Raw genomic sequence first — 9,019 nt, 5'->3', positions numbered from 1 at the left:
TTAAGCACCTTAGGGATTTCCAGACAGCCTGTTCTACTGTCAGGCGTAATGGTGCAGATAAAACTTCTATTCTGTTAACTGCCTTCCCGTTTTCTCTTGAGAGAAAAGCAAGGGAGTGGTACTACTCCCAACCTGAAGCGACCGTTACCAACTGGGATACACTCAGGAGAGAATTTTTGGAAAAATACTTTCCAGCTGAAGTCACAGATAGACTGAGAAAAGAGATCTCCTGCATTGTTCAAGGTGACTCGGAGACTCTCTATGAATACTGGGAGCGTTTTAAGAACCTTCTAGATGCATGCCCCCATCACATGATTGACAGACTAGTGTTGATCAGCTACTTCACTCAAGGCATGAACCCCCAAGATAAGACTACACTGGATGGTGCTAGTAATGGTTCCCTGAAAAAGTACAGAACCACAGATGAAGCATGGCAACTGATCGGCGACTTAGCTGAGTCCACTAGGAATCATAGGAAAAGGCACATCCACTCAAAAGCTGTTGCAGAGGTTTCCTCTAGCATTGAGACTACTACTCTTACACAGAGTATATGTGAAATGACCAACCTACTGAAGCAGATACAGTTAAATCAACAATAAGCTCAGCCTCACCCACCACAACAGAGCTAACAGTTAGTTCCACAAAGAGTATGCGGGATCTGTGCTGATTATAGTCATTATACTGATGAATGTCTGCAACTCCAACAGGAAGACAATACTGTGGCAGCTACTCATAACTTCTATGACCACCCGAATCAAGGGTACAATCAACAAGGCGGCAATTACAACCAAGGTGGAACCTATAACCATGGATGGCAGGATAACTCCAACCAAGGTTGGAGAGATAATTCTAACCATAATTGGAAGGACAATTATAACAGAGGAGGCAGAGATAACAATGGAAACCAAAGGTGGAATAACAATAATAACAACGGACAGCAGAATCAGAACCAGCCTTACAAAGCACCTCACCTAAGACAATCTCAAGGATTTCAACACAACCAACAACAGGTTCCTCAGATCACTTATTCCAATTCCTCATCAAATGACGAGATGCTCCGTTCTCTTGCACAAGGACAACAAGACATGCAGACGCAGCTGAACTCTACTTTAAATGGTCTAACTGCTACTTTACAAGCTCTCGTCTCCCGGTTAAATTCATCACCTAATTCTACCAATCAACTTTCAAGCTCCAGTGGAATTCCCTCTCAACCCCTACCTAATCCCAAAGGTGGCATCAATGCTATCACTTTGAGGTCCGGAACCACATTGAAGGAGAAGAACCAGGAGGAGACAAGCCTACCAGAACACGTCCCAGCTGAGGATGTAGTGGAAGTGGAAGATGTTGAAGAGGAAGAGGACGTACAAAACATAGTTGAAGAAGAAGCAGCTCAACCACAGAACGAAACACCGAAGGATACAGAAGCTGCAAGTAACGCCCTTCCTATCCCATTCCCACAACTTGCAAAGAAGCCCATAAAGCAGATGGAACTTGACCCCAAAATGGTAGAAATATTCAAAAAGGTTGAGGTAACTGTTCCCCTTTTTGATGTTATTCAGCAGGTACCTAAATATGCAAAGTTTCTAAAAGATTTATGCATACATAAAGATAAAATTAATGAATTAGAAACTATTCCTTTAGGTAGTTCTATATCTGCTTTAATGGGAGGTATATGATAAACCCATATTTTATGATATATATGTGCTCAATTCAAGAGATTTATTCAATCCTTCACCCACTTATTCATGTAAATTGCATGGTTTTACTTTCCCTTCCTTATTATGTGATATATGTGACTTACATGCTTCCTATGCTTTAAAATTATTTATTTTAATTACCCTTTATTACCATTCGATGCCGTGATTTGTGTGTTAAGTAGTTTCAGATATTCTAAAGGCAGGAATAACTTAAAGGATGGAAAGGAAACATACAAAAATGGAAGGAAAGCACAAAATGGAGTTTTTGAAGAAATTGGCAGCGATGCGAATGCATGGACGACGCGGCCGCTTGCCTAGCGCGAAAAGACAGCAACGCGAACGTGTGACTGACGCGGACGCGCGCCATGAGCAGAACACAGATGACGCAGACGCATGACCGAGGCGAACGCGTGACAAGGAAAACTCCAGATGACGCGATCGCGTGACCCACGCGAACACGTGACAGACGCCACGCACCAGAAATTACAGAAAACTCTCCCAGCAATTTCTGAAGCCATTTTTGGCCCAGATCCAAGTCCAGAAGGCACATATTAGAGGTTATGAAGTGGGGGAATGCATCCATATGGAGAAAGCTCCAATTATTCACTTTTCATAGTTTAGATGTAGTTCTTAGAGGGAGATGTTCTCTCCTCTCTCTTAGGTTTTAGGATTAGGATTTCTCTAAATTTTAGGATTACTTCTCTTCAAGTATAGGTTCAATGTTTCTCTTATTTATTTTCTACTTTTATTATATACCTTTAATTATCATTTATCTTTTCAATTTGACTTATGCTACATTCATGTTATGATTTTCTTAATTAATATTACTTGAGGTATTTCAGCTTATGATTGTCTTATTCTATTTATGAATGCTCTTAATTTAATTTAGATATTTTCTTTCTTTTGGCTTTGGTTAAGTAATTGGTAACACTTAAGTTGTCAAACTGTGCAGTGGTTGAAATTGGCAGATTTCTAATTAATCTAGATCGTTCTAAAGCTAGTCGTCCCACAGGGATTGACTAGGACTTGAGGATCAATCTAATTAGTCCACTTGACTTAACTAAGTGGGATTAAAATCCAATTCTCATCACACCTGATTAGGATAACTAGGATAGAAATTCCAATTTCTCATACCTTGCCAAGAGTTTATTTTACAGTTATTTATTTATTTTATTTGTCATTTAAATTACTTGTTCCTCACTTTCAAAATCCCAATTTACAAAACTCATAACCAATAATAAGAACATACCTCCCTGCAGTTCCTTGAGAAGACGACCCGAGGTTTAAATACTTAGTTTATGAATTTATTTAGGGGTTTGTTACTTGTGACAACAAAAAACTTTTGTACGAAAGGATTTTTGTTAGTTCAGAAACTATACTTACAACGCGATTATATTTGTGAATTTCTTTACTAGCAGAAGTCTAATCGTCAAAATGGTGCTGTTGCCGGGGAACTGCAATCGTGTGCCTTATTATTGGTTATTGTAAATAGTTTTTTTTAATTGTTTATTTGCTTTTGTTTTTCCCTTTTTATTTTATTAGCTGCTATGAATTCTCACCCCTCTCGCTTTGAGTTTGGTTCTAATATTGTTGAAGGGAGTGAAAGCTATAACAGGAATATGCATCAAGGTCTAGGCAATCAAAGATGGATGGAGCCAAGAAGATTTGATCAACCCTTTAGGTAGCAACACCCTCCAAGATATCATGGACAAAGACCATTATACAATGCAAACCAAGCTAATAGATATGTTGGACAACCTTGTAACTACTAACAAGCCTCACCCTGTGCCTATAGACCATCCTCTCAATATAACTTTGAACCACCACACTCACAAGATCCTTTTCACCATTCACCACCATACGATCCTTATTTACCCCGATTCTAATCCAATTACTCCCAAACACCACCACTTCCCTATGTACCATGTCCAAATCCATCACCTCGAGAATCACAGGCTCGCCTCAAGGAAACAGTAGATCAACTTCATACAACCCTTCATCAGCTAGAGCATGCAATACATTAATTATCTTCCAGATGTTTAGGCACTCAAGGAACTCCAATAGTCTTATGTGGAGAATCTAATAACGAACGTAGCATGAAGGAGACACTAGAAACCCCAGAGGGCAGTAATGAGCATAACTTTGTTCTGGAACAATTGGAGGAAGCTCAAATTATCCAAAAAGAAGAAGTACTAATTGAAGATTTAGGAGATGCTGAACTTCCATGGGAATCCAGAGTTGTGAAGAATTCCGTCAAGGACGTTACAATTGATGCTAAGGAGGATAGTGCACGGCCCGCAAAGCAGGTATTTTATGAAGAACTAGACGGAATAACCCAAGACGCAAGTTTCCTTGATGATGGTAGTCTCAAGTCAAGTTCTCCTAGTAATGAACTTGCATCCGCAAGTGAATTCTCTGAGATTGAAGAACCTTATCCAAGTGAATACAAAGATGATGCGGAGGTAGATTTCTCTCAACCTCCGGCTTATGACTTGAGTGATGAGGAAGACATAGAAGACTTTGATCAGGACGATGTTATATTTAAAGAATTCTGCAAGGAAGTGGAGAAATTCACAGAAGCTCACAAGGGAGTAGAACTTACAGAACCACTGGAAACACATATCCCAAGGCCATTACCACCCAATATAAGCTTCAAGTGGGTACAATCCTTAACCTTTAACTTTATTTTTCCACTTGAATATGATTTGCTTGAAACAAATGGCCAGCTTAGAGCTCTCTGCGGCTTTAAGAGTAAGAGGGAAATGACTCGTACTCAGAGCTGGTGCACAAGGTTCAATAAGATTCCATGCTTCAACTCGAAGTGCACGGATTGGCATCATGTTCAATCGAATGGATCTCGGAAAATGTTTGGTCATCTTGGTGAGAATCTAATTTCTGAACCGCCTGGATGGAAAAAAATAGATCAAGACGAAGGCGGACTTAAAAGCAAAGTTTGGGATCCTGGAATCTATTCTGACATTCGTCACCCCAGGAGCCTGAGGACCTATTTGAAGCTGCTCAAAAGCTTCACATGCCTAGTTTGGGACCCCGGAGGCTGTTGGCATTCCAAACATTGGTGGAGATTTCTGGATGAATTTAAGCACAAGCCACCATAACAGGAAGCTCATCTAATGTCCAACTTAAGGAGTTTAACCAAAAGTGCTAGGTAGGAGACAACTGGTGCACGAAATTGTGATGTCCAGGCTCAAACTATTCCTGGCACGTGAGCAACTTGGTACGCGTAATCGTGATTACACATTCATAATTTGTCACAACTTCGATACAACTAACCAGCAAGTGCACTGGGTCGTCCAAGTAATACCTTACGTGAGTAAAGGTCGAATCCCATGGAGATTGTTGATATGAAGCAAGCTATGGTCACCTTGCAAATCTCAGTCAGGCGGATATAAAATAATCATGGAGTTTTCGAATAATAAATAATAGAATAGGGATAGAGGTACTCATGTAAATCATTGGTAGGAATTTCAGATAAGCGAATGGAGATGCTTTTCGTTCCTCTGAACCTCTGCTTTCCTGCTATCTTCATCCAATCAGTCTCACTCCTTTCCATGGCTGGCTTTATGTGATACATCACCACTGTCAATGGCTACTTTCGGTCATCTCTCGGGAAAATGATCCAATGCCCTGTCACGGCACGGCTAATCGTCTGGAGGCATCACCCTTGCCAATGGCTTCATCTTATCCTCTCAGTGAATAATATGCTCACGCACCCTGTCACGGCATGGCTATTCATCTGTCGGTTCTCGATCATGCTGGAATAGGATTTACTATCCTTTTGCGTCTGTCACTAACGCCCTGCAATCGCGAGTTAGGAGCTCGTCACAGTCATTCAATCGTTGAATCCTACTCGGAATACCACAGACAAGGTTTAGACTTTCCGGATTCTCTTGAATGCCGCCATCATTCTAGCTTACGCCACGAAGATTCCGGTTAAGAGATCTAAGAGATATTCATTCTAGCTTATTTCATGTAGAACGGAAGTGTTTATCAGGCACGTGTTCATAGGGGAGATGGTGATGATCGTCACACATAATCATCACCTTCATCACGTTCTTGGGTCCGAATGGATATCTTAGAAGTAAAATAAGATGAATTGAATAGAAAACAGTAGTACTTGCATTATTCTTTGAGGAACAGCAGAGCTCCACACCTTAATATATGGAGTGTAGAAACTCGACCGTTGAAAATACATAAGTGAAGGTCCAGGCATGGCCGAGATGGCCAGCCCCCAAAACGTGATCAAAGGATCATAAGGTAATCCAAAGATGAACAATGGATTAAAACTGAGACCAAAGATTTCTAATACAATAGTAAGAGGTCCTATTTATAATAAACTAGCTACTAGGGTTTACATGAGTAAGTAATTGATGCATAAATCCACTTCCTGGGCCCACTTGGTGTGTGTTTGGGCTGAGCTTGAGTGTTGCACGTGCAGAGGCCATTTGTGGAGTTGAACGCCAGGTTTTGATCCATTTCTGGCGTTCAACTCTGGTTTTGGATCCTTTTCTGGCGCTAGACGCCAGATTTGGGTAGAAAGCTGGCGTTTAACGCCAGTTTACGTCATCTATTCTTGGCCAAAGTATGAACTATTATATATTGCTGGAAAGCCCTGGATGTCTACTTTCCAACGCAATTTGAAACGCGCCATTTAGAGTTCTGTAGCTCCAGAAAATCTATTTTGAGTGCAGGGCGGTCAGAATCCAACAGCATCAGCAGTCCTTCTTCAACCTCTGAATCTGATTTTTGCTCAAGTCCCTCAATTTCAGCCAGAAAGTACCTGAAATCACAGAAAAACACACAAACTCATAGTAAAGTCCAGAAATGTGAATTTAACATAAAAACTAATGAAAACATCCCTAAAAGTAACTAGATCCTACTAAAAACAAACTAAAAACAATGCCAAAAAGCGTATAAATTATCCGCTCATCACAACACCAAACTTAAATTGTTGCTTGTCCCCAAGCAACTGAAAATCAAATAGGATAAAAAGAAGAGAATATACTATAAATTCCAAACTATCAATGAAACAGAGCTTCAATCATATGAGCGGGACTTATAGCTTTTTGCCTCTTGAATAGTTTTGGCATCTCACTTTATCCATTGAAGTTTAGAATGATTGGCATCTATAGGAACTTCAGATTTCGAATAGTGTTATTGACTCTCCTTGTTCAGTATGATGATTCTTGAACACAGCTTCTTTCATGAGTCTTGGCCGTGGCCCTAAGCACTTTGTTTTCCAGTATTACCACCGGATACATAAATGCCACAGACACATAATTGGGTGAACCTTTTCAGATTGTGACTCAGCTTTGCTAAAGTCCCCAATTAGAGGTGTCCAGGGTTCTTAAGCACACTCTTTTTTTGCTTTGGACCTTGACTTTAACCGCTCAGTCTCAAGTTTTCTCTTGACACCTTCATGCCACAAGCACATGGTTAGGGATAGCTTGGTTTAGCCGCTTAGACCAGGATTTTATTCCTTTTTAGGCCCTCCTATCCACTGATGCTCAAAGCCTTGGGATCCTTTTTATTTGCCCTTGCCTTTTGGTTTTAAGGGTTATTGGCTTTTTGCTCTTGCCTTTTGGTTTTAAGAGCTTTGGCTTTTTCTGCTTGCTTTTTCTAATTTTTTTTTTTCGCCTATTTTTTTTTTCTGCAAGCTTTGTTCTTTGCTGCTTTTTCTTGCTTCAAGAATTATTTTTATGATTTTTTAGATTATCAAATAACATGTCTCCTAGTCATCATTCTTTCAAGAGCCAACATATTTAACATTCTTAAACAACAACTTCAAAAGACATATGCACTGTTCAAGCATACATTCAGAAAATAAGAAGCATTGTCACCACATCAATATAATTAAACTAAGTTCAAGGATAAATTCGAAACTCATGTACTTCTTGTTCTTTTGAATTAAAACATTTTTCATTTAAGAGAGGTGATGGATTCATAGGACATTCATAACTTTAAGACATAGTTACTACTAATGATCATGTAATGAAGACACAAACATAGATAAGCACTTAACATAGAAAACGAAAAACAGAAGAAATAAGAGCAAGAAATGAATCCACCTTAGTGATGGTGGCGTTTCCTTCTTGAGGAACCAATGATGTCTTTGAGCTCTTCTATGTCTCTTCCTTGTCTTTGTTGCTCCTCCTTCATTGCTTTTAGATCTTCTCTGATTTCATGAAGGATGATGGAGTGCTCTTGATGTTCCACCCTTAGTTGCTTCCAATAATTGTGTGGAAGAAAATGTATCCCCTGAGGTATCTCAGAGATCTCTTGATTTGCAGTCAAATGTTCTACCACTGAGCTATGGACCCTTTATGGAAGCTTTTGTCTTCCCTTTCCTCTTTCTAGAGGTTTCTTTGGCCTTAGGTCCCATCAATGGTTATGGAAAAAACAAAAAAGCTATGCTTTTACCACACCAAACTTAGAATGTTGCTCGCCCTCGAGCAAAAAGAAGAAAGAATAGAAGAAGAAGAAGAAGATATGGAGAAGATGGAGGGAGGTGTGTATTCGGCCATATGGGTGGGATTGGGTGGGAGAGAGATGTTGAATTTTGAAGGTAGTGGGTGTATGGATGTGAGTGGTAAATGGAAAACAGAAGGGATGATCATGAATGGGAAGAGAGATGATGAGGTAGGTGGGGATCCTGTGGGGTCCACAGATCCTGAGGTGTCAAGGCATTTACATCCCTGCACCAATTTAGGCATGTAAAATGCCCTTGCACACAACTCTGGGCGTTCAGCGCCAGGTTGGTGCCCATTTTGGGCGTTCAATGCCCCTTTGCTGCCATTTCTGGCGTTGAACGCCAGAACCATGCTTGTTCTGGGCGTTCAGCGCCAGGATGCTGCCCATTCTGGGCGTTCAGCGCCAGGACCATGTTCTGTTCTGGCGTTTGAACGCCAGACAGATGCTCCTCCAGGGTGTGATTTTTCTTCTGCTGTTTTTGATTCTGTTTTTGATTTTTTTGTTTATTTTGTGACTCCACATGATCATGAACCTATAAAGATATATAACTAAGAAAAATATAGTTAGATAAATAAACATTGGGTTGCCTCCCAACAAGCGCTTCTTTAATGTCAATAGCTTGACAGTGGGCTCTCATGGAGCCTCACAGATGTGCAGAGCTTTGTTGAGACTCTCCAACACCAAACTTAGAGTTTGGATATGGGAGTTGAACACCAAACTTAGAGTTTGGTTGTGGCCTCCCAACACCAAACTTAGAGTTTGACTGTGGGGGCTCTGGTTGACTCTGCTTTGAGAGAAGCTTTTTCTGCTTCCTCTCCATGGTTGCAGAGGGA

The 9,019-nt window shown here is 40.4% G+C and overlaps 1 non-coding gene across 1 annotated transcript; it reads right to left on the bottom strand.

Annotated features, from left to right (window-relative positions):
• Window positions 1-209: 209 nt before the first annotated feature.
• LOC148577381 (small nucleolar RNA R71) lies at window positions 210-317 on the bottom strand. Its single transcript, XR_015903500.1, has one exon. It is a non-coding gene; the product is annotated as a small nucleolar RNA R71 (small nucleolar RNA).
• Window positions 318-9,019: the final 8,702 nt, after the last annotated feature.

The sequence above is a fragment of the Arachis ipaensis genome, chromosome B1, assembly GCF_059453495.1.
Source record: "Arachis ipaensis isolate K30076 ecotype BB chromosome B1, ASM5945349v1, whole genome shotgun sequence".
Classification (NCBI taxonomy): Eukaryota; Viridiplantae; Streptophyta; class Magnoliopsida; order Fabales; family Fabaceae; genus Arachis; species Arachis ipaensis.
The sequence above is the reverse complement of the archived record's forward strand: the minus strand, read 5'-3'. Positions and strand labels throughout refer to the sequence as shown.